Below are 26,530 nucleotides of genomic sequence, written 5' to 3'. Positions count from 1 at the left end.
TGGGTCAGTTTGTCTCAGTCACCATCTGAAACTGACGGAGGATGGATGTGCTCCCCTCCTAAGCACGGTCCTCCGTGCGGCGTCTTCTGGTGGCTGGACGGGTTATTTTTTTTGGAGGGGCTGGGAATTGAATCCATGACCTTCCGCTTATGAAGCGAAAGCGTAACCTCAAGGCTACGGACCCCCCTAACACGAAAAATTGTTGAAAACAAAAAACCATATTCGCATCATAAATTGACAAAAGATATTTGACGTTATATGGTAAAATTATTTGTGGCCGCCAGTCTATATGGAAACCGCCTAAAGTGCATTGTTCACTGTTGTTTCAATCACTTCTCGATGAAACCGTCAACCATCGGAGCAAACATGTGATACCTATATTCATCTTGGGTAGAACGTGTTCAACTTTCATTAACTTCTTAGATGGTGACATAGCCGAGAGTTTGTAGTTATCGCTCTAGAGATTGCAAGTTCCATTATCAAATAGAATTCTTTTTCCATTTTTATCCAAGTTTGCTAGCTGCATAAAGCTTATTTTCAAACCAGCAGTAATATAATTTTGAGATCGCACATAAATATCTGTCATATTTGATTTAGGCTTTTTGTTACATTCAATTTGTCATAATCTTTCAGCTTTCGTTTGTACTGTGTATGATCAATAAGTAGTATCAATAGCATAATTGAGGGGCCCAAACGCAAAGGGGTGTAAGTGACCTTTTGGTCGGTTTTGAGTTAAGTATACTTAAAAGTTCTACTGTTTTCAAGTTCTTCAACGGTATTTTGAGGTGATTTTTTTCGTCCAATAGGAAAAATAAAATGAACCATTGAAGATTGGCTTGATTTATTGACTCCCATACAATTTGTATAGAATGAATAATTTCTGAAAAAAACTTTTCAAAGTCGTTTTTTCTCAAAACAAGGTTTTCGTCTCTTACACCGCTTCGCTTCTAACACCCTAATTTTTATTTTCACTTTGTTTTTGAAAAGAAATTTAGATATTAATAGAAATTTTATTCATTATTAGTAGCATTCTAAACGTGGTTGATTTTACCCGTTTATTAGAAAAACCCAAAAAACGCTTTCAATCATTTTTCTTTTCATTAACTCTGTATAGAAATCAATCTCATTTCTTCAACTCTTGGTAAGAGAACAATTTACGCTATTCTGAAGATACTTGGCAATCTGAAGAACAATACCGTAAAATGGGGTGTTAAGGACTCGTGGGGTTTTAAGGGATTGAACTTCTCCATCAAGTTTGACAAGTCACAAAAACGTCGAAAGTCCATATATGAGTCATCTGAAATGCTTCATTTGTTCGGAGGATTGTGAACTGCATTATGTGATAGGGAATAGCTTTTGAAATAAAGTATTGTAGAGTCTACATATTGAAAACGTTTCAAAACATTTTTGTTCGAATTTTGTAGGCTAAATTCATTCAACTACAAAACTATGAAACAATATTAAGAAAAATATGTGAGTATATTAGATGATAAGTATATTTAATTGAGATCATAACGCAGACAAAAACATTTGAAAATTTCATCTAGATTTCGACTTCTGATAATTTTTATGGAAAAAGTCTCTTTTTGAAAATAAGAGGGGTGTTAAGGGATTATCTTTTCTACTTTTTCCAAGCTACTGAATTCATTCAATTTATGTCGTAACATACTCCAATAAACATTTGGCTTGTTCCGTGAAGTAAAACTACATTGTAACAGTTAAGGAGTATATTATATTTTTTACTGAATATCACCAAAAATGTCTAATCTCGAAAATCGGTAAAACTGGTAGGAACAACGTATTAAAGTAAATAAGGGATTTTCTTGATACTGTTTTAAAAACTTGTTCGATCGCACTAGTAAAATGTTTGAAATGTTGGAACGATTATTTTATTTGGAAATGGTTTTGAAGCCATTAATCCTTTCAGTGGTAATCCTATGAAGTGGAAAACAATAATAATATGTTGTCATTCCCGAGCTCTTTTTGAGAAATTTCGCGGCCTCATCGAACACTGAGCGCATTATGCTTTAGAGTGTGTGTTAGATTTCTGCTCCATACTGCAACACTTTTCTTCAGTATTTTTTCGAAATGCCACTGAGTGTTGAATGCAAATACGTAGTTTAGTGTAGTGTTTTTTTACAGGGCAAATTGGCTATTTGCATTATTAAAACTAAAAGCTTGGTGAAATTATTTTTATATGATAGCTTATTAACGAAGTTGCTCTATAGCTTATAGGATCCGTAAACTGCAAGTGTATAGGTTATGATTCTGTTGAATATAAGTATACAAATTATTTCAAGACAATTTTACGATGTATTGTTAGCTCCCAAATGGATCAATAACTATGCAAAATTTAGCAGTTAAAACAAAATGGTTTGCATTTGCAGGAGTTCTAAGTTTAATACAGTCGCCTCTCCACATCTCGATATCGAAGGATATCGAATGGGACAGATCGAGACAAAGAACATAAATTTAAAGAACACTAGATTGAAAATAATTCCGTTACTAGAAAAATTAATAAACAAACATACTTTATTTAGAGTTTCCAAATTGTTATGAACCACGTTAATTTGGTAGTTACCTTTGATAATGTTAATATCGACACATGGAGAGAAAATTGGGAACAAAAAATCAACAAGAACACATCGAGATATTGGAGTAAGGAGGATATCGAAATATGAAGAGATGAATCGTATGCAGAATGAAGGGACCGAAGCAATCATCGACTTAGGGAGAGATATCGAGATGTAGAACACAGAGATGTGGAGAGTCGACTGTTATATTGAAGTAAAATCTGATTAAGTTTGAAATTGAATGAAAGCATCAAAATTATTGACCGAAAAGATTATGTTTTGTTGTAGGCAAAATAGGGTTTTATTTACAAAACTCAAATTCCTTAACACCCCATTTTGCATTTCCGTCAAAAATCACATATTTTAATGATTATCTCAGAAATCTGTCATAGTATCCTCATAAATGTATTTGGCTTTTGATATACACGATGAGAGAATGGTAGGACTGTCCTTTGTTCAATTATTGACATACTGGAAGTTGCTTGAAATTCCAGTTGAACTTATTTTTCATCCCTTAACACCCCATTTTACGGTACTGTTTATTTTTCTACTTATCTACGTGTTAGTTGAATTTTGGGTTAAGTAGAAATTTGCGTGGGGTGCTCTCAAGAAGCTTAAATTTGCAAAATATCGTCTTTTGGACATGGTAGTGTAGTTCTAGTATTTTTTCTCAATTCGAGTAATTCTAAAAGATGCTTTTTTGATGAATGAAATATACGTTTTTAATTCGAAATCTACTCAAATGTGTTAACAAGCAAACATCCTAAAATTTTGATATTCAGTCAAAACGTCAAACAAATAGAAAACGTGGAGACGTAACTTGGTATCTAAAGTATGTTCAAGGAATTCAACTTCAAAGCCATAAAAACACATCGCCAAATCATGTCGCCTACCTCTGGAAGCAAATTTGCTTCCTGTTTGGCTTTACCTTCACTGAGATCGACCTTCCTTCCTACACCTGGCAGCTTTGGGCTAGTAACTCATTTAGTCTCGCTTTGACGCCGAATCGCCGTCATCGCTGTCGCCGAGTCATTTTAGTTTGTAGCACACTGATGGCTACCACCACTCTTGTAGGTAGGTTGACCCCTTCCGTTCGTTGTACGCGGTGATCATTATCGGACCTCCTCGCGCTTTTGTGCAGGTAGGTTGCCTGGCTTGTGTTAGCGCTTTGGGAGAAGCTGCCGGCCGCCTTCAACCTACCATAGCATTAATCTTAACAGCAATCACAACAGTTCCGCCGAAGACATCGACACCAGCAACAGCACCACGCCCATGGGCGTAACCCGAGGAGAAGGAATAGGTTTTCCCTCTGGCAGACAAAAAAAAAGTTAAAACCACCTAGTTTGCCACGAAGTTTAAACGTTTCAAAGATTCTTTTCAGCATTCATATTTATATAAAATTGCGTCATAATTAACTTTCAGGATAAAAGTCGTTCTTACAATCAAACTTCTTTAAAAAATTTTTCCAAAAATCGTCCTGAGAATTGGATATATCTTCTTTATTTGTTTGAATTTCTCACAGATTTTCTTCAGCGTTTGTTCATAAAAGATTTGTGTCATTATTTATCTTCCAAGAATTTTTGGAGCTCCCCAAACAATTAGAATTCTGTCAAAGATCTTACTATAAATCATTTTACCTCAAAATCCAACATGCTACTTAAAATCAAGATAGCGTGTAAAACCACATTTTTCCACTAGAGATGATACTCCTATTCTTCACTTGATTCGAAGAAAGAACCAACGATTGAAAAATTGTTACTTTGTTCCACAAAAAATTAAGTTTGCATTCATTGTTCTCGCAATATACGTCAAAACCATAGAACATGATTTAGAAAATATTTCATTTTATTGGGTAAATACAATTGGTCACCTACTTCTTCTTGTTGCTCTAACTCAGTTATTATCAGCTTTTTGTTCGTGATATCAGAATTTCAAATGAATGGTGCGCAAATGGTGAAAACACGGTTTCTCTGACACAATTCAGGATGGCGGTCAAATTCAAAATTAACCTTCGAATGGAAGATTTCAACATAAGTCTTCCATGGGAAACATGAGACATATCACGTGAAGAAATACCTAAAATTATTCGACAAATGAGCTTTACCACAAATTGTGTGGCTAGCTGGCGAACGAGAGGTCCACCATTTTGAATAAACCGAAACGACCTTTGCTATAATAAATTCGTGAAAGAACTTCTAAAGTCGTCGCCCCGTCTGATGAAAATCCATGCTACGCCCATGACCACGTCCAGGGTGGTTCGTTTGTCAAGTGTTCACTCTTTTTTCAACCTGGTCAGATAATGTTGGTGGATGGACAAACACTTGCCGGTCGCCGGTGGTGTTAATGATGCTTTGATAGGTATCTATCCGTCGGCGATGACGATGATGATGGTGACAGTGGAAGGCGAGCTTCGCCGCCATTGAATCGTTGTTGGGTTTTTGCGTTTATCGACCGGATGGCATCGTTTCGCTGACGGTGGTGCTGCTTGACTTAAGCTTTATCGGAGGATACATCCACGTAGGACATTAAAATGACAATCCAGATAGGTCGGCTGATGAGCATTCGCCAAGAGCACTGATGTTTATTCTGAAGGAAACACTGGCTCTAACAACAGCTGTACTTGCTCGTTTGTAGCTATGATATGCTGTCACGTTTCACTGCCTGCGACAGGAATCGGCGGTTTTATGGTTCAAATGCAGATTGTCAGAGTGTCTTCTCTAAATTTATACTCATTTGTATAAAAGCTGAACATCTCTTTCTAAAAATTTACAAATTTCGAATATTTTGTTTCGTACTTCAAATTACTTTGATGCTGCCCGTTATAACAATTATTGACTTTTTTCGACAGGAGAAACTGAACACCTTCAATTATTTGAAGCCCCTAGAAATTGTGGATAAAAATTCATCAGACTTCTAAACTAAGGACTGTTTGGTCTGTTTGGTATATAAGATGGAATGACATTTAATAGTCTTAAAATAGTGGGTCAATTTTGATAATGCCAAGTGTTGTGCATACTCAAAGAGGGACGCACCTTTTTATGCATTCCATGTGTTGTTATTATACAGTCATTTGTCCAGGTTCCAAATGATACTTTTATTTATTTGTATTTAAAATTTTTACCCATTTTCACAATCATTCAATTTTTTTTATAAAAGTTACTCCACTAGGACACGAGTAATGGACCATGGATGTCGACCAAAAAGGGGCATTTACTTATGCTGATCGAACCACCCCTTGCCCTATGACACCCCACCCCACTAGTCCAGAATATTTTAACTTTGTTTTAGGTCAAATATAGCTAAGGATGGTATGTGGAAAATCCTAACATTTCAACTTCAAAAGGCTATTCATTGAGATTGGCGGAAAACGCCTAAAAGAGTGAAGCATTTTTGAAAGGAAATTTGTAATAATAACGATGGACATTTCGAATTAAAAAAATTTTCTTGTGCGACGAAAAATCGATTTAATCAGTGTATAATCCACATGGTTTGCTTCTATATAAATTATTTTGAACTGGAAAGCATTAAGCCCAGCATAACAAATAAATGCATTTTTGACCAGTTTTCCGATCTTCTGTACCACTGTGCGCGCCCATATTCTTTTGTCTTGTGTTCTATCCGTAAATTAATGCAGTTAAGCCGTTGACCCAGTCAATGAAAGAAAACAATCAATATCGCCAGCAAGTTTGTATAGCAGTGGAATGCACTCGGTGAGCTCTTCAGGCTATGCCGTTAGATTCGTGGCTTGGCCTGGCTTATGGGTAAGCCGCGCACAACCGTTCGAATATTTCAATTAACCTCCATCATCGGTGAGGAAGGTAATGAATTTCGGTGAAAAGCGAACTATTATGGTGAGCGATGAGCCACCTCAGTCAGCACAATTCATGTTGGGAAGGTTGGTTCGAGGGGCTCGATTCGCTTTTGGAACTGTTTCAAGAGCCATTTTCCACGGGTAGGGGATCATAGTGGTGTAGCCATTCGGCATTCGATGATTTGCTTTTGTAGAACAGTTAAATTGTTTATCGGCTTTTAACGTTGTTGTGCATTTAAATGTAAATTTTGTTGGTAGGTGCCGGTTTGGAGTGATTGATGGTGTAAGGTATTCATAATTAGCATGATTAGCGGGATGGGTGTCCAATAGTCGCTTGCATGCAGATGTCGAATCGATTTTGGGTGTAATTAAAAGTTATGAAACTGATGAAACCTAAAATCAGTCGGAAACTGTGAATTGGTATATTATTCCGGGTTAGGAGACTTTCCTATTTTATAATCGATTGATTTATGGTAGAAATATTTGAGTAAGGCCTAGAGTTTTAACCTATGTCGATTGATCTCTTCAGTCATTAGCGTAGCTTATGTTTAACACTAGGAGCTTAACAATTCGATCGCAAAGTTCCTAGAATAAAGTGTTGACTAACATTAGCTAAAGGAATAAAAACGGGATAAATGGAGAGCAACAACAAGAAATCTCACAAAAGGTTGATTATGGTCCCCTTGATTTCATCTTTGTCAAAATATACTTTGGAAACAAAAACTCATTTTCAAAATTTGCTTTTAGGGAAAATGTTTTCTATGGCCAAATCATGAACGTTGATTGTTCTTTATGATTTTATTGTCTAAAAAATCCACTCTTTTCAAAAGTAATCCTTATCAATTAGGTTCGTATCAATAGTAAAAGTAGAAATTAGTTAAATATAATGGTATGTCTAGACGCAACAAAAATAGAGGTCTATTGAGTGACTCTCCCGACGAACTTGAAAAAACAAATACTCAACGTCACAAACAATCAAGAATAAACTCTAGTGAGAATCGTGAAGCTATACCAAGTGAGAACGATGAAATGATAAATTCTTTAAACGATCTACGACAGCTGGTACGTAACGGTATCCTCGAAGCAAGTGATAGAACAAACTCAAGGATCGATGATATGTCGTTCCAAATTAAGCAGTCGTTATCGAAACTTGAAGCTGAAATGGAAACTATCAAAAATTTGCAACAGTTTATCTCTGATGAATTTGAGACAATGAAAGCCTCAATTATCCATCAGAAAGAGAATATAGTAGCGTTAAAGAAGGAGGTATTACAAATCAAAACAGACTGTGATACAACTCATCAGCATGTATTGAAATAAAGCAAAAAAAAAAACGTTTTCGAGACTTTCTCTTGATGAGTTTTAGAAAATTGAATTGAAATATATTTACCACACACATAATTCTAATAGATAAATATAACGATCTGTGTAAAATATTACGATTATGCAGTATGTTTCATTCAAAGTATACCTTGTGCTTACATTAAATTCTCTGGTTTTCTTAAAAACTCTCAACATTGACATACTGTAACAATAAAAATACAAAATACATTAGTGTCATACTCCAAGAATATCTTGATACCATGTAATGAGGTACAAGAAAATCTATCAGAAACAGTCATTTTTCTATTTTTTACCACCTGTAACTTTTTCGATTTTTCATACAAAATGGTCAACTTTGGAAAGCTTGATCTCAGTTATTTATGGACCGATATGAATTCAATTTTCACAGAACATCATACATAATTTGAATTTTAACATATGTTTTTGAATGATTTTTCAATCACGAGTTTAAAAGTAATAATGATTTCATTGGATTGTAATTTTCGTCGAAAAATTCAAAACTATTTATCTGAAAATCTAATAGCCTTACAGAAAAACTGTTTTTGGACTCAGGTCGAACCCTCTAATGTAGACCATTTTGAATGGAAAATCGAAAACGTTGCAAATATTTTGTCCAATACTGTATGTAGATAAACGAACTCAAATTTGGGTTGATAATGGTTAGCGTTTTTTTAGTTTAACATTGAGTTTTTTTTTGAAGAAAACATGTCTGGACTAGACTCATATCTTGTTTGTACAAAATAATAGGCTGTTGTATTAAAAAATTCAAAAAAAAAACTTGCATAAATACGAAGATGGTTAAAAGGAAAAAGAAAAACGACTTTATGTTTTGCCATACATTTTGCCGACGACACGCTATATAGGAACACTACTGTCATCTGTTGAGTCAAAAGCGCGTATCTCGGGCTGAATTCAAATCATCGTGCAATTGAAAAATGACAATAAAGAGGAAGGAAACAAAACAAGCATGCTTAAAAAAATCATTTAAGTACGACTTACACAAAATCAGGCTCTTCCGAAACAACACAAAATTTGTGTTATATTTAAACATGCTACAAAATCGCTCCTGTGTTGGTTTCTTCTTGTTTTTCATACATTTTGTGGCATTCAAAGGTGATTGGAAATATCGAGCAACCCCGTGTGGGCTGTGTAGCTTTTTTAAACGTGAATGTCATAAATCAACACCTCTACATTTGGTGGTCACTAAGAGAACGTTACGTATTAGTTAACTTTTGGCTCACAAGAGCGGCAGTCGCCTTGAATAGACAAAAGTCGGTTATCTTTTTCCTTCTACCCATCTTTGATAAATATAAGCATTGAAACGTAAAAAGTAATCAGAAGCATATGTTGTCTACAAATCAAATAGAAAAAAAATGTCTCTAAACCAATCTTGAACTCCTAAAAACCCCAAGTAACCAATAGCCCGCTAATGTAAGCACGGAGGGTGAATTAAAGTTCTATTTTTTTTTTTTTTTTTTCAATTCTATTTATTTGAAAGGCCCAAACGCCATAAAGCTTCACGGGGCCGAATAAACTATTTTTTCAAACTGAAAATAACAGGTGAATTGGGATCACAATCGCTTTGGGATCCCTGAGTGGCACACATTTTCTTTTTTTCTTTGCCGCGCTTAGCTGACAGCCGTCGCTTGTTGGTCCCATCGTAGGTTTCGCACGGAGAGGATGAGCTGTCATCGTTCGCGTCGTCGTCGTCATCGTCATCGTCATCGGCGTTGTTGTTTGCGATTTGTTGTTTCGGTTGCTGTGTAGGTTTACTTTTCTGTTTGCCCTCGTTTTCTGCAAGTGAACGCTTGGCGCTGGCCAAAATTTCACTAAAAGTATCGCGGGAAGAAGATGGTTGGATAGCTTGCATCGATGGGAAATCTGTCTCGTTGAATGTAGATTTTGCAGTTGTGACTGTCGTTGTTTTTGCCGCGTTTTCGGATGCGGTTACATCCACACATTTTTGGTTGGGATGTACTGCTCTAGAGCAATATCTGCAGGTCTTGTTCTGGTTTGGGTGTAGAACCGTAGCGGTGTGGCTTTCAATTGAGATGAATGATGGAATCGATGTTTTGAGTCTCATTTGCAAAACTCGCACTCCGTTGTAGACTCCGCCAAAGTAATTTTTCCAGCGCTCGTTTTGTATGGAGAGAACATCTCCATACCTCATCATATGGTCTCCGACGGTTGCATGAGGCAAGGAAGGAGGAAGGTCGCAAACTCGGACAGTGACTGCCCCGCTATCCACATAAACGGGAATCTTGAACGGCTGGTCCTTATACACAAAAATGCGTTTGAGATTGTTAAGTTTCTCATACCGCAACGCTATGTCATTGTTCTTCATCTCAATGTACACACAGTTGCGGGTGTTGTGCAATTGAACACTAATGACATCCGCGAGGTTCAAACTAATCTCGTTCTCCATAAAGTTTTGAACTTTACCGACATCGGGTCGAACTGGAAGAACGTTAAAATCTACCACAAGAGTATTCTTCCTTACACTACTCATCACGGAATCAGTATGGAGTACGAAGCACGGGAGCAAAGTGAAAATACGTCCGAAGGCTTTGAGCAAAGGCTGTCAACTGAAAGTTCTATTTGGTAACTTGGGATGTGATAACTTCTGGAAAAATATATGAGTAAGACACGAAACTCATGTGAACATGTGAAAAATATCATAATTTAACAGCTGAGAAGCAGGATTTGTCCCAATGTATTTGATTTGCATCTTTTTACCTCTTGTTTAGTTACAAGTGTGTGTAATATGCTGAAAACTGTTATATAAACCGCAATAGCTAGTTTGTTTCAATACTTAATGCCGTTTTCTGCAAAGTTGTTCATTTTAACAATATATAGCCAAACCACTTTTTACGCTCCAATTTCCAACGAACGCTCCTGCCTGAGGGCAACTATCGAGAGCCAATGTAATATGGGTATTTCTGGAACAGGATCAATGAGAAGATGCCGGAAATCGATATCTGACGCCATCTTGAAGTTCAAGATGATGACTTCCGGTTTGTGAAAATAATTTGAAACCCATGCCATATGAATATTTTTCGAAAGAGACCGATGAGTAGATGACGATAATGATTTCCCTTCCACGATGACTGTAAGGACGTGGCCGGTGCCGTTATTGGCATTACTCAGCTAGGAGTTCGCGAAATTTTATATTGAGAATGGTATGCTAATCCCAAGCTACATCTGTTGGTTCAATTTTGATTATTCCGGTCAACCACGGAGTAGCAACTACAAATTGTACGGTCATTAATGCTCATTCTCATGCTCATTTCAACAAACAGGAATTCAAAAATGGCGTAAGATTTTGGTTTCCGTCATCCTTATTGATAGCCTTGTGAAGAACCACGGATAAACCAACCTGAGAACAACTAACAACTTTTTCACGTTTCTAATTCTCTTTACGCTTGAAATTCGATCTTATGCTACTTTTTGACGCTTCAAATTCCATCCTAATTTCCTAGGCTGCCTAATTTCAGCGAAAATCGCTCATTATGCCACATGTCCACATGCCATTGAAATAAAGTTGGCTAAGCAGGATTCGGGGAATTGAAAATGATAGTTTTCCTCTATACGTTAGTTTTCTCAACGTTCGGGTCCGTATATGACCTTGAAAATGGTTCCAAATGAACCGAAACGTCGTGAAAAAAAAAATCAAAAACTGTCGTTAACAATTCCCGAAGGCTTCTTAGTCAACATTGTTAAAATAACATAACCTCATTCGAAGGTCATCCATTTTGTTTGTTCAATAATCCAATATGTATATGTTTGTCTGTATAAGTCACGAGAAAAATGTAAACGAAATAATCGGCTGATGGTGACTAATGATTCTTCAATTTTTGGCTCGCTGTTGTTGGTATCACACCACGATCAGACTATAACAATCACGTATCAAATTGAGGTATAATACTTCGACTTATTTCTGTTTAGCTATTATCATGGTGATTATGTATTATATGGTGATCTGATGAACTGTGCTGTCACCACAGAACTAGCTACTGATAAGCTATTCTCTATATATTTTGAGAAATAATGTGATCAAGAGCGCAGATTTTTAAAAAAATCATCATCTTAATAACATGGTTTAATATTAGTTTGTAGTTCAAATTAATTTATTTATATTTGTCATAACACATATTAATTTAATGCTTCAACCGCACCTTCCAATATCCCACATCGACTCAGACCTCCCTCCCCTTAGTCATGCTATCACGACTGACTCTAGCATGATCACCGCTTCCGCTCCATTTGGCACTCCCTTCCAATGTCAACCACCTTGAGATCCAATCAAATATTGTGTGCGAATCAACTGTTGACTCAATTTAACAACCGAATCATAAATCATTCAAACATTTCAACAGCATAGAGCATTTACTTGAACAGCCGAGGCCCTCAAAACTTGTCTGGTTGCCAACTTTGACACCGCTGGCTGATTGACCCGGGTGACATGTTTGTGAATTGAACGGATTAAAGTGGTAAACATGGCAGCATGGAATAATGACTGGCACATATGTATAAGTGTATTTATGTTCAAGAAGTCGGCTCCAGTAAAGGACCTGTTGTAGTTTGATGTGCACCGTGCTTGGGTCAGGTGGTGAGGTAAATTATCTTCGCTAGATAGTCAATCAAATTATAACAATATGTAGAATACATGTAGAGGCACATATTGAATGAGAACAAATAGCTGCACCGTCATGAGTTGAGAACCGCGTCTATCTTTCTTTTCATGTGTCACGGTGTCTTTGGTAGTAGGCCCTATTTGGAAAAAAATCAGTTTTTGCCATAGCTTTCATTGGAGCCAATTTGATTATACGTCGTTTAACACAGCAAATTGATAAATAAATAAATAAAAGTTTGCTTTCCTCCATCAGTAAACTTTTCGAAAAAGTCATTGTGAACAGAATGATGGTCCACATCGACGAAAATTCAATTTTTGCCAATGAAAAGTTTGGATTCCGACATGAACATTCGACCACTCATCAATTTTTACGTGTAATAAATTTGATTTGTTTCAACAAATATGAGGCTTTTCTACTGGTCTTACTCTTCTAGACATAGAGAAAGCATTCGACAGTGTTTGGCATGGAGGGTTGATTGTAAAATTAAAAAAATACCTTTCATTTTTCAACATACATTGTTAGAATAATCCAAAGTTATCTGTCAAATCGTTCACTTCAGGTTAATTATCAGAACTCCAAGTCTGCAAGACTTCCTGTAAGAGCTGTTGTTCCTCAAGTCAGCATGCTGGGGCTAATATTATACAATATTTTCACATCTGACTTAAAAATTCTGAACTGCTCGGCAAATGAAATGTAAAATTTTGTTTAAAAAAGTTTAATGAAACTTTAATTTTGTTATACCTTTTCAGGATGATAGTGCTGTTTAACACAGAACACCTAGACATAAGAAATGAACGCAATATTAAATGAACTAATAAAGGCATTATAAAAAGGTATTCTAATATTGTATTCGACTTAAATACATGGTTTGGTATTCGTTCTTCTGCTAGGGTCAATTAGGGCAGTCAACGAATTCGTTTGGTTGTTATTTTCAAGACATAAATTAGGAAAAATAGACTCCCTGATGTATGTCCAATACCTCCAGTATGCCAATGGAAAAATAATCCACTTAAACAGGATGGTTTCAGTGCCACCTCATCCAAACGAGAAAGTTTCCATGTGATTGGGTGGGTGGCGATTGTTGAAGCGCTTTGGAGGAGGGATAGTTCATTGCTCCAATTTTCAACCTTTGTTACAAGCTAGGTGGGTTGTTGGACTGATTGTTATGTTCCCTGCATGCAAGATTTATTATTTCATATTATTTTATGTGTGCATCGTATAAAATTCTCGATAACAGATCCGTGCTACGAGCTTGTGCCGTGTTCGACTATGAGCCTGAAACTGAAGCACTCGTTTGCTCGCGGAGGTGCTTAGGGGCCGTTCAATTATTACGACATTCAAATAGGATATTTTTTACGATTTTCAATCTCCCTTTCCCCAGGTGAAACTTTCTGTATCAAAAATAAACATAATTTGTATGGCGTATAAGAAATATCAAACCTCCCTTCCCCATAATCCCGTAATTAATGAACGGCCCCCTACCTGGTTCTAGCTAGCATAGCATCGACCACGCCAGACAGTGAAGCAGTTTCCATAGAAAGGTTGAAAAATGTGTGCAGCGTCATTAATTTTGCTTGCTGTTCATGTTGTACATGCATTGAGCAAGTGAGACCGCACCGTCGAATGTGTAGGCATGCCATTATTGTAGAGGAATGATGATGTGACTGCTATGAGCCTCAAACTATTATAGGAACAGGCATCATCACATCTAACTAATTTGAATTCGCTCTGATAATATAGAGTAGGTATCTAATGAACTTGATTGATAGATGACAACTATATTCAACTCAATTCAATGTTCTTTTGGTAGAGCGTCCTTCATGGGTTACGAATCTAGGTCAAGAATTGATGAATCTCAAGCTACTTATTAGTGCATTTCTATTATACGTTATTTTATTTTACTATAGAAAGTACAGTATAATGAAGTGTTACTGCGGTCATCAGTACGCATCGTACCCACGTGCTGTGCGTACACAAATTCTTTCTGTTCTCGGAAGTTTTTAAATTTACCTATGGCAATTAAACAGAACTTCTCAGAGCTGCAAAAACAATGCTTTAAGTACTATTTTTTCTTCTAATGATCCCTTTTCGATCCTTGTTTGGACCGTGCCTTCGATTTGAACCCGTTGGCGAAACCTAGCGGTGGTCGCCATCTTGAAAAAAAAAAAAAAACTGTCGAAGGTCACGTCTTCTTTCGTTTATTCACTAAACATGGTTGCAACTACAAACAAAGGGAAGGGTGAATCTCTGAATTCACAACCTCCTTTCAAAAAAGTGGGATTTAAAACTGTCACTAAACGCGGCAAGAATGGAAAGAAGGACGTTTCTCCGGAATCCGAACTTTCTTCCAAGAGTGAAATGGATAATGTTGATAATGAGCAATCAATTCGATGCTCTAGACAAATTTTTCGAACACCAAATTGAAGCAGTCTCTAGCCCAGGCTCTTTGATTCAAGTAAGGAAGCAAAGAGTGCTGCCTATCGTGGTCAGTTGTTCCAAATTTGGGGGATTTAGGCAGGAGATCTTGAACTCCATTAGGGGAATAGAGGTCTCCTTCCGAATCGCAAATAAAAGGAGACTGCTGAGTTTTGCCGGAAACTCTTAAAAATCACGAACTTCTTCTCAAACATTTTAAAGAGAATCAGCGCAATTTTTTTTACTTATGACGACAAAACTGAACGTTTGTTCAAAGTTGTCTTGAAAGGTCTCTTAAGTGACCTGAATAGATCAAAAATGGAATAAATGATTTACTTGAATTGTCCACAGTCCAAGTAATCATTATTAAAAGTTAGCAAAAATGAAGTCATGGTACGAAACATTGCCGCATGGATACTAAATGCATGATTTGTGGAGGTTCTTTCCACGCTAAAGTTATCTGTCCTGTGAAGGAAAATACCAAAAAGTTTTTATGTGCAAATTGCGGGTGCAACCATAAGTCTAACTTTTGGGAATGCCCTTCGCGTAGGCGAGTCTTCGAGGCTCGTACCATGTAGATGAATGGTAATGTTTTTCGTTGCCGGAATTCCCCTTGCTTAAGAACAATACCCATCATGTAAAATGTAAATGATGATAATAGCTCATTAACACTGCTTATACCGACGAAGGTTTTTGTAACGTAAAGTACCGACGGGTCAATAAATGTGGAACGGTAAACTTTGCACGACGATATCTCAGCTGATAATCAATCAATTTCCATATTTTTTTCACCATTGCAACCGTTTACTCTCCTGGATGCGTTTAGTGAAGACCGACTGAAATTTTATGCCACCATGGCTGAGAATTGGCCGGATCAAAAAGTTCCACATTTTTTGCCCACCTCCCGCTGCTTGTATACAAGCGTTGCATGCAAGTTGGTTATTCCGGAACTAGGTTTGTGGCCGGATATTTCAAAATTTTGACCAGCTACAAGGGTTCTGTCTTCGGGAGAGTTGTACAGGGAAGTGCTCGCTTCCTTATGGTATATGTAATGATACAAAATTCCACCACTGCGTGGCGCTAGTGTACATAAACACTTCCGGTTTACTGCTATTGAAGGATATCTCGGAACCTAAACAAGATAGAAAATTCCTGTCTTCGAGAAAGTTGTTCAAAGTGAGCCAAGCTTCCCCGAGGGACATAGCATAGTACCTAATTCATCCACTACGTGGCGCTAGTGTACGTAAACACTTCCGGTTTCCTGCTATTGAAGGATATCTCGGAACCTAAACGAGATAAAAAATTCCTGTCTTCGGAAAAGTTTTTCAAAGTGAGCCAAGCTTCCCCGAGGGACATAGCATAGTTCCAAATTCGTCCACTACGTGGCGCTAGTGTACGTAAACACTTCCGGTTTACTGCTATTGAGGATATCTCGGAACCTAAACGAGATAGAAAATTCCTGTCTTCGAGAAAGTTGTTGAAAGTGAGCCTAGCTTCCCTGAGGGACCTAGCATAGTTCCAAACTCAACCACTACGTGGCGCTAGTGTACGTAAACATTTCCGGTTTACTGCTATTGAGGATATCTCGGAACCTAAACGAGATAGAAAATTCCTGTCTTAGAGAAAGTTGTTCAAAGTGAGCCTAGCTTCCCCGAGAGATCGAGCATAGTACCAAATTCATCCACTACGTAGCGCTTGTGTACGTAAACACTTCCGGTATACTGCTATTGAAGCATATCTTAGAACCTAAATGAGATATAAAATTCCTGTCTTCGAGAAAGTTGTTCAAAGTGAGCCTAGCTTTCCCGGGAGACCTAGCATAGTAATACATTCATCCACTACGTGGCGCTAGTGTAGTACATAAACACTTCCGGTTTGTCGATATTGAAGGATATCTCGGAACCTAAACGAGATAGAAAATTCCTGTCTTAGAGAAAGTTGTTCAAAGTGAGCCTAGCTTCCCCGAGAGACCGAGCATAGTACCAAATTCATCCACTACGTAGCGCTTGTGTACGTAAACATTTCCGGTATACTGCTATTGAAGCATATCTTAGAACCTAAATGAGATATAAAATTCCTGTCTTCGAGAAAGTTGTTCAAAGTGAGCCGAGCTTTCCCGAGAGGCCGAGCATAGTACCAAATTCATCCACTACGTGGCGCTAGTGTACATAAACACTTCCGGTTCACTGCTATTGAAGGATATCTCGGAACCTAAACGAGATAGAAAATTTCTGTCTTCGAGAAAGTTGTTCAAAGTGAGCCTAGCTACCTCGAGAGACCCATAGAAGTTCAAATTTCATCCACTACGTGGCGCTAGTGTGCATAAATATTTCTGGTTAACTGCGTTGCGCTAGTGTACGTAAACACTTCCAGTTTACTGCTATTGAAGGATATCTCGGAACCTAAACGACATAGAAAATTCCTGTCTTCGAGAAAGTTGTTCAAAGTGAGCCTAGTGTTAGGAAATAATATACGAATAATTATGCCCGTCCCTGTAGAAGAGGAAAAAGATGCCTTAGTGAGTGACCACGATCAGCTGCTTCTACAAATCTTCGGCCACGCCGAAGAGATAGGCTACAAGTGAGCAGCTCTCACAGCATCACTGCTGGGTTGAGTAGGAGAAGAGTTTAGTTTAATTTCGATCACCGCCGGGATCGGTACCCTTTGATCGTTTGTAGTACCGTTACTACGTACTTGTGAAATACAGTCCGCAAAATTAATACAAGTTTCAGTTCAAATCTAATAAATTATTAGTGACCGTATCACCAGCGCTTTTAAAGTCTCTTCCGGAATAAGTGTCTCGCGAGTGCAACGGGAAAGTCCAACATTTGGTCCTGACGAGCCGGATTTGCCATTTTAGAGATAGCTTGTTCGCGATGTGCTTGGCTTGGGTTCGATTCGGTCATCGAACTGCTGACAACAGGGATACCAGTACATTTTGGAAAATGTCTGGCGAATCCAAAATTAAAAGTCTTGCAAAATCTGGCAAACACCTTTGTGTAGGAATGCTACTAGATCCAATTTTCGACGGTGACAAAAGAATAATCTGACAATGAAAAATTGATATAAATTCACTTTAATCAGAATTTCAGTCAAGCAAACACTAAAACTTTAGCTTGACGTTTTGAAATGCATATGCTCATGCATAGGGGCCCAGATAGCCGTAGCGGTAAACGCGCGTTTCTCCGCCACTGTATGTTTTTTACTAGGCGCCGCAATAATGTTTGTTAGAAAATCCTTAAATATTTTACTTATTGCTGTAAAGTCTGGCTGGAATTGGAAAAGTCTTGCAAATTGAGTAGTTTGTCTTTTCGTCTGTTTCTCAATAAAAAGTCTGGCAGCGCCAGATTAATCTGGCATAATGGCAACCCTGGCTGACAATACGCTTTGTCCTACCGGCGTGGTGACGCTAATCGGGAGAGTGATTGTGTGATTGACCGGGATAGTCGAAGAAGAAACGTGCCGTTGTTGGTGATTCTTTGCCGTCGCTGCTGTGGATATTGGGATATACGTGTGTGGTTGCTGCATTTACCCAGAGGATCGGAGACATCGCTCGTTGTTTCTGTGGACCACCGTTCCTGTACCCATAGCCTGGAGTGGACATCTGGAGATCACCGGAGGACGTCAGCTAAGTAGAGTGTGTGTGGGATTGAGTGGATGAGGTGTCTGGATTGGTCTGCATATCGCGCCCATCAATTCAAGTTCTACCGAAGGTAGAAACATAAAAGCTCTTGATGAGCATAAAGTTGCATGCAAGATTGTACCTTAACTTAGTAGAACACTGTGGAGAACGTGTTTGAGATTCTCCGGGGTTTATGATTTATTGCCGTTGAAGGCACTATTAAAGATTGCTGGGAAGTGTACTTCTATTTGATAATTTGGTCTGTCTTCAGTCAATTCGGTCGGTCGCTTGAGGTCTCGGGAGTGTGTTGTGCTTACATTCAGTGAGAAATTCAAGTGATTCCAGCCAATATGCCAGTGACTGATCTAAGAGCGTTTGTGAATCAGGAGCGTCATGCTTGGATTACGTTGGAAAACATTGAGGAGTTTTTATTGAATTACGAAGAAGAACGTGATAGAGGTGTTTTGCAATTTCGTATGCAAAAATTAGATGAAGTGTACGATAAATATTGTGATGTGCGTGTGAAGATAGAGGTTCTAACTGAGGATTTGGATGGTGATGAAGGTGCTGCGGGTGGTGCTGGCGAAGAGATTGTCGACCGAGTGTCTATGGCAGAAGCACGTCGGAGGGAAAACGAGGAAATCTTCAAGGAGTTTGAAAACAAATACTTTCGCTTGAAGCAGCAACTCTATGCGAAGTCAGCCAGGAACGTTGAAATTGCAGTGGACCGGCAGTTATGTGCGGAAGTGTGCCAACCATCACGAATAAAATATCCAGAATTGAGGCTTCCTACCTTTTCAGGGAAGCTCTCTGAATGGATTAATTTTCGTGACAATTTCAAGTCGTTGATTCACGATAATAATCAGCTGAACATGATAGACAAATTCAACTATCTGCGTTCGTCGTTGAGAGATGATGCCCTACTCCAAATTAACCAGATTCAAGCTACTGCCGCCAATTACACATTGGCTTGGTCCACCCTGGAATCTAAATATGAGAATCATAAACTCATTGCACAGGAGCATCTGAGAGCAATCTTCGCTTTGGCACCAATGAAATTCGAAAGTTTTCAGGGACTGAGTCACATCCTTACGACGTTCAAGGTCAACCTCCAGCAGTTGGAGAAGTTGGGAGAAACGCCTGATGAATGGAGCACTTTGTTAGCGTTCATGCTTTCCCAGAAGCTGGATGATGATACGATTCGTCACTGGGAAACGCACCATAGTTCTAAGAACATTCCGTCGTACAAGGACATGGTGGAGTTTTTGGAAACACATTGTGCAATACTGCAGTCTACGTCCTCTAGAAAAAGCAGCGACTTTAAGCGGCCTATCAAGAGTTCTGTGGTTCACGCAGCAATACCATCCAATGGAAATTTTCAAGTTTGCAGTGGAGGACCGCACTCCATTGAGCAGTGCAGGCGCTTTGGAAAGATGAAGGTCATTGACAGGAAGGCGACTGTTCGGAAGCTTGGCTTGTGCTTGAACTGCCTACGACCAGGGCACTTTGTTTCGGATTGTTCGAGGGCGTCGTGTGGCAAGTGTGGGCAACATCACCATCATCTTCTACATCCCTACACAGCCCCTGTGAATCAGGAATCAACTGCACATCAACCCCCTTCTCAAGGTCCACTGAGAAGACCTCAAGCCGCGAATTCACCCCAGCAATCTAGTCAAACCCAAAACCGGAACACGTCTCATCAAAACCCACAGTCTACACAAACACAAAGTACATCTTCAGCGAATGCACGGTCACCTCCCACCAATACTCCAACTGTACACCACACTGCTACACCTCCTGAAACACACCTCCAATCTAATATTGCACTTTTATCAACTGCTATCGTGAAAATCGGTGATCGCCACGGAAATACCGTTTTTGCTCGAGCTTTGTTAGATAACGGTTCTCAGATTTGCATAATGTCTGAAACGTTGTCGCAAAGGCTGAATTTCAAACGTCTTCGAGAGAATCTGCCTGTAAAAGGAGTGGGTGGTTGTTCCTCGGTTAGTAAGCAAGCAGTACTAGCATCAGTCTCGTCGTGCAATTCATCATATGTGTCGTGTGAGCTGAAGTTCTTTGTGCTTCCGAAAGTAACGTCGAACCTGCCGCAGCAGAGCTTCGATGTTTCATCCTGGAACATACCGAACGGTATTGCCCTCGCGGATCCAAGATTTAATGAGTCTGGAGTCGTCGATGTGATTTTGGGAGCAGTTATATTCTACGATCTGCTGTTGAATGCGCAACGAAAGCTGACCAATACGGGATTGATTCTGCGGAACACGGAGCTTGGGTGGATAGTGGCAGGTGGAATTCCAGAAACATCCGTCGTGAGTTACAATACCGTAGCATCTTCGTCGGTAACTACGGAAGAGCTATATGAAGAGCTAGCTAGATTCTGGGAATTGGAATCATGCCGCACCAAGAGCTGTTTGTCAATCGAGGAATCTGCATGTGAATCCATTTTTGAGGAGACGACTACAAGAGATCCGGATGGAAAGTTTAGAGTAACGCTGCCGAAAAGGAAACATATGCTAGAGAAACTAGGTCAGTCTAAGGCAATAGCGAAGAAACGATATCTTTCGATGGAGAAGCGTCTGGATGCAAATCCTGAAATTAAGGCCTTGTATGCGGCATTCATGCACGAATATCTCTCAATGGGCCACATGGAAGAGGTAGACACCGACGATGAACAAGCTGGGCCGGAATACTTCGTACCACATCATTCAGTGTTGAAGCCAGACAGCACTACAACTAAATTGCGAGTTGTGTTTGACGCGTCATGTTCCACGGACACGGGAGTGTCGTTGAATGACGTCCTAATGGTTGGACCTGTCGTACAAGACGATCTGCGGAGCATTCTCTTGCGATTCCGGTTGTACAAGTTCGCTGTTGTAGGAGACGCCGAGAAAATGTATCGAATGGTGTGGCAGAGTGAGGCAGATCAGCAACTGCATAAAATCTACTGGAGAGATGCAACTCAAGATAAGCTAAAGACGTACAAGCTCACAACTGTAACGTATGGTACATCTTCAGCACCGTATCTTGCCACTCGTTGCTTGAACAAGTGTGCAGACGATGGAGCAGCGCAATATCCAATAGGCTCAACGGTGGTCAAGAAAAGCTTCTACGTCGATGACATGTTGGCGGGATCGCATACAGTTGAAGAAGGTGAGCAACTCTGCAAGGAGGTTTTGGAGCTTCTGAAAGGATCAGGTTTCAACCTTAGAAAATGGAATTCCAACAATCCAAAGGTCTTGAAGGCGATTCCCTCGAATCTACGAGATGATAGGGAAATGCTGGATTTAGACGAGAAGGCGACCGTAAAGACGCTATTTCTCACATGGGAGCCAGCTACGGATACACTTTGGATCAAGGTTCCAGACTGCAGGTCTGGCGGATCAATCACGCATCGTATTGTTCTCTCCGAGATAGCACGCCTATTCGATCCATATGGACTGGTTGGTCCAGTAGTCGTCCAAGGCAAACTGTTTCTTCAGGAGCTTTGGAGAGCGAAGTACTCCTGGGATGAACCACTAAACGACGAGCTTCAGTCACAATGGTTGGATTTTAGAGCAAATCTTTGCAAATTAGATACTGTCTCGGTTCCTCGATGGATTAGTTTTGGGAAGGAAGTTGTTTCCTGCGAATTCCATGGATTCAGCGATGCAAGCGATAAAGCGTACGGTGCTGCAGTATACTTTCGGTGTGTAGACCAAGTCGGTCAAGTTTCAGTAAACCTGATCATGGCTAAATCAAAGGTTGCGCCATTGGAAGACCTGAGTAAGCGTAAGAAAGGGCAATCCATACCACGGCTGGCGACTGACTCCCAGGCGACTGAGGCCAGGCGGATATTAACCCCGAAAACCGGCAGAAGTGCCGGAAAATCGGACCCCAGCCAGGCGTCCCGGAAAGCCGAGAAGGGTGGGCCCGAAAAGGCTGGCCCCTCACGGAGTGATGGGAACAGGGGGTTGCGACCTTTGAGAGGTCCTCAATCACCACAGGTTAGGGCGGATCAGGGGGGGACGCCCCCTGGACAACCGTAGTGAGAAAGAAGAAGAAGGAGAAGCAGGAAGTTCAGGAGCGCAGGGATACCAGGCCTAAGAAAAGTAGGAGGGTAGGTGCCAAGCGCGAAAAGGGTGATGCGATCATCATCAAGACGGAAGAGTCCAAGTACTCGGAAGTCCTGAAGGCGATGCGCAGTGACGCGAAGCTCGCAGATCTTGGAGCCGACGTACGCAGTGTCAGACGCACTCGTACAGGTGAAATGATTCTCGAGCTTAAGCGCGACAAGGAGCGCAAGGGCGCCGCCTACAAAAGTTTGGCGGAAGAGGTCCTTGGCGAGGGTGTCGAAGTGAGGGCTCTGACGCAGTCAGTGACTCTGAAGGTGATGAACCTTGACGAGATCACCAACGCAGAAGAGCTCGTCACAGCACTGCGGCAACAGTGCGAGATTCAGGTGCCCACCGCTGCCGTTCAGCTACGGAAAGGTCCGGCAGGTACTCAGGTGGCCTTAGTACACCTACCTGTGGCGGACGCAAATAAGTCCGCTAAGGTAGGCAAGATCAAGGTTGGTTGGTCAGTATGCTCACTGAACATACATGAGCAACCGGTGATCTGCTTTAGGTGTAGGGAACCTGGACACAAGTCCTGGGGCTGTAAAGGCCCTGATAGGACCAAGTTGTGTAGGCGTTGTGGTGAGGAAGGTCATAAGGCACTAGGCTGCAAGAACCCTCCCAAGTGCTTGATTTGTTCCGGCAAGTCCGTGAACAACAATCATCCAACGGGAGGCTCAAGGTGCCCGACCTTCAAACGAGCCATTAACGAAAAGTCACAGTGCAGGTAACGCAGCTGAACCTGAACCACTGTGACGCAGCTCAGCAACTGCTGTACCAGGCAGTTGCTGAGTGGGGGACGGACATCGCCATCATATCGGACCCATACCGAGTACCCGCCGGCAACGGCAACTGGGTCGTGGATGGATCCGGAAAAATGGCGGCGATATGGACGACGGGTAAATACCCCGTCCAGGAGTTGGTGTCTACTACCTACGAGGGCTTCGTGATCGCCAAGGTAAACGGGGTCCTCTTTTGTAGCTGCTATGCGCCTCCGAGTTGGTCGACCGAGCGGTTCACGCAGATGCTGGACTGCATGACGACCGTGTTGACAGGGCGAAGGCCAGTAGTAATAGCGGGTGACTTCAATGCCTGGGCCGTGGAATGGGGAAGCCGCATCACGAACCAGCGAGGTCAAATCCTGCTAGAGGCACTGGCCGTGCTAGATGTCGATCTGGCTAATGTTGGTACCAAATAGCTACTGGATTCGGCACTGCAGTCTTGGGAGGAATCAAAACGATGTTTTTAGATTTTTCCCGACGTTTCGACTCAGAATCGAGTCTTCTTCTGGGGATACTGTAATTAGGGGAATGTTATTTGTTTTGTTACATGTTATGTTCGTTCACTTACATTCTACTTAATCGTTCTTCGTGTATGTTAACATATAACTGTTGGTGTCAAGGTTTTGGAATTTGTACATGGGCTGTGAACAGACGTAAATTTAAGTTTTATAATTTAGTATGTTACTACGATAGAACCTACATATAGTATTAAGTGAAACGTAGCAACTTTTCTTTGAATTTCACTTAATATAGCCACTTTAACTGCACTACACATCTGAAGGCGGTAACGGTTGGTTCGAAGATGGTGGTTGACTTGAAATTTGACGATCTTGAAATGTTTCATATATGGTTTGTAGGATGGCTGCGTATGTTGAATTTAAGCTACTAATATCTGTGCGATGGTTTACTGTATGTGGTGTATTAGTGATATGACACATTTCCAAAAAGGTAAGTGTATTTATGTGGTTGCTACTGTCTAATACTGTTACGCGATCCATATCGAAACGGTGGTCGTGGTCAATACAATGTTCGATAAGTGCTGTTTTCTCTTTTAGTGATAGCATATCTGCATCTGTTTTGTTGTACCCTAACTCTGTTAATCTATTAAGTTTGTTGGTGTGTGTTTTGTGTCCGTATAATCTTGTTTTTAATCTGTTTCTTGTCATACCTATGTAGCACTGTTGGCAGTTGCTACAAGGTATTTTGTATATTATTTTACTACGATCTAGCTTATCGATAGGGTCTTTTACAAATGTGTGGAAGCGTTGGATTGTTTTGGTTTGTCTGCATGTTATCATGATGTTGTTGTAGTCTCTGTTTAGAACCCGAATGATTCGTTCCGACAGTCCAGCGATATATGGAATGGATCGATAGATGCGGTTTGATTTCTGGTTTGTTGTTGAAATAACGATTGATGGATTTCGGGATGGAGAGTCGGTTGCTGGTTGACTGATGATTTCAGGCGTTGAGGGATTGTTGTTGACTTCGATAATTGGTTGTAGTGATGACACAGTGTTGGACCTTATTATCGTGGACGAACATCCTCTGTTCGAGAGATTCGATTGATTGACTGTAATTGCTGGTGGTGATTGGATGGGAAACTCTGTGATCGAGGCGGGTTGTTGCTGTCGTTGATGGTGGTTTGTTTGGTTGTTGTACAAGTGGAAGATTCTGTTGATTAGTGTTCTTGGGTATCCATTTTTGATGAGATGCTTCTGTACGATTGCCTTCTTCGCTGTGGTGTTTAGGTTGGTGGACAGAGAACAGACACGGTGTATGAAGTTTCTTGCTACGTTTACCTTGTATTTCGGTAGGTGAAAGGAATGCCAGTTTAGTATCCTTCCTGAAGCGATGGGTTTGATGAACCATTCAGTATGTAGGGATTGATCCTCCGTTCTGATGACAGTCATATCCAAGTAGGGTAATTTTCCTTCTATTTCGGTTTCGATTGTAAATTGTAACCTCTCTTCGTGGCGGTTGAACTCTTGTACAACTAGTTCCATGGCATCGACAGGGATAGCAATGAAAATATCATCCACATACTTTTTCAATATTGGAATTGGAAAAGGGAGAGAGGACATAGCTTTGTCTATGACTGTGTCGAGAGCGATATCTGCGAGGATGGGCGAAAGTGGACTACCCATTGCTGTGCCGAAAATCTGTCTGAAATACTGCCCTTCAAACCTGAAAAAGCTAGCATCCATGCATAACTCGATGAGTTCGATGAACAGATCCATGTTGATGTCAGTGTTGATTTCTAGCCATCTGTCCATAATAGTTTTTCTGACGAGCTCCCGAGGTACGTTTGTGAAAAGTGACACGACATCCAGAGAAGCGATAATGTATCCATCTGGTAGCTGAATGCTTTGGATTTCCTGGCAAAATGTGAATGAACTGATGGTGCTGTATTTGCTCTTCAGCGAATCTTGCAAAATTCGAGCTACAAATTTGGACAACATGTACGTAGGAGAGGTCATGTTGGGTATTACAGGTCTGAGGGGTAGATCAGGTTTGTGGGCTTTTGGTTGGCCATAGATCCTTGGGCATACCGAATCGTGTCTGCTTAGTTGCTTAGCAGTGTATTCGTCGATAAGCTTCAGATCTTTTAGTCTCTTTACTATGTTGTTGTTCTTCGATTGGAAGCTAGGTGTTGGATCTCTGCTCACTCTTACATAGGTGTCATCAACTTCTATCAGGGTCCTCATTTTACGGTTGTAATCCTCTCTGTACATTATGACGGTTCTGTTACCCTTATCTGCGGATAGGACACAAATATCGGGATATCTTTTGAGGAAGCGTGTGGTAGTGCGCGAAGCTGATGTGCAGAAGCGCACGACCGGATCATAACACTTGATGGACTGATTGAAACCGTGTATGTAGTTGCTCATTACGTTGACGATTCTGCATCTGTTTTGATCTTGCACTTGTTTACTGTGGTCTGTCTTGAGTATGCTTTCCACATCGGCCATGACGTGATAAAGTGGTACTTGTGGTATGTCGGTGTAGGGTAGAGAAAATTTTGGTCCTAGACTCAGAAGATGCAACGTTTCGTTTGGAACTTGGATAGCGGTAGCATTGAGTACGGCATTCTCGTTGAAGCTAACTAGATTATGTGGTTCTTCAGGTCCATTGGTGATTCTGCGCAGTTTGTTTGATGTGGTTTTATTCTTATTCTGAAGATGACTTTGGAATGCTACGATTTGAACATCGGCAAATCTGTCTGCGGTGGTTTTGCTC

At 40.3% G+C, this 26,530-nt stretch overlaps 1 protein-coding gene and 1 long non-coding RNA gene across 3 annotated transcripts in view; one reads left to right on the top strand and one right to left on the bottom strand.

Annotated features, from left to right (window-relative positions):
- Window positions 1-26,530, top strand: part of LOC5567851 (putative ferric-chelate reductase 1 homolog) — a 151,398-nt gene that overhangs the window by 92,616 nt on the left and 32,252 nt on the right. The gene's annotated exons all lie outside the window — the stretch shown is intronic.
- On the bottom strand, window positions 23,762-25,118 carry LOC110676064. Its single transcript, XR_002500038.1, has 2 exons — window positions 23,994-25,118; window positions 23,762-23,934 (listed from the first exon to the last, which is right to left on the bottom strand). It is a non-coding gene; the product is annotated as an uncharacterized LOC110676064 (long non-coding RNA).

This window comes from Aedes aegypti, chromosome 2, assembly GCF_002204515.2.
Source record: "Aedes aegypti strain LVP_AGWG chromosome 2, AaegL5.0 Primary Assembly, whole genome shotgun sequence".
NCBI classification, from domain to species: Eukaryota; Metazoa; Arthropoda; class Insecta; order Diptera; family Culicidae; genus Aedes; species Aedes aegypti.
This window is presented reverse-complemented; position numbering and strand designations above follow the sequence as displayed.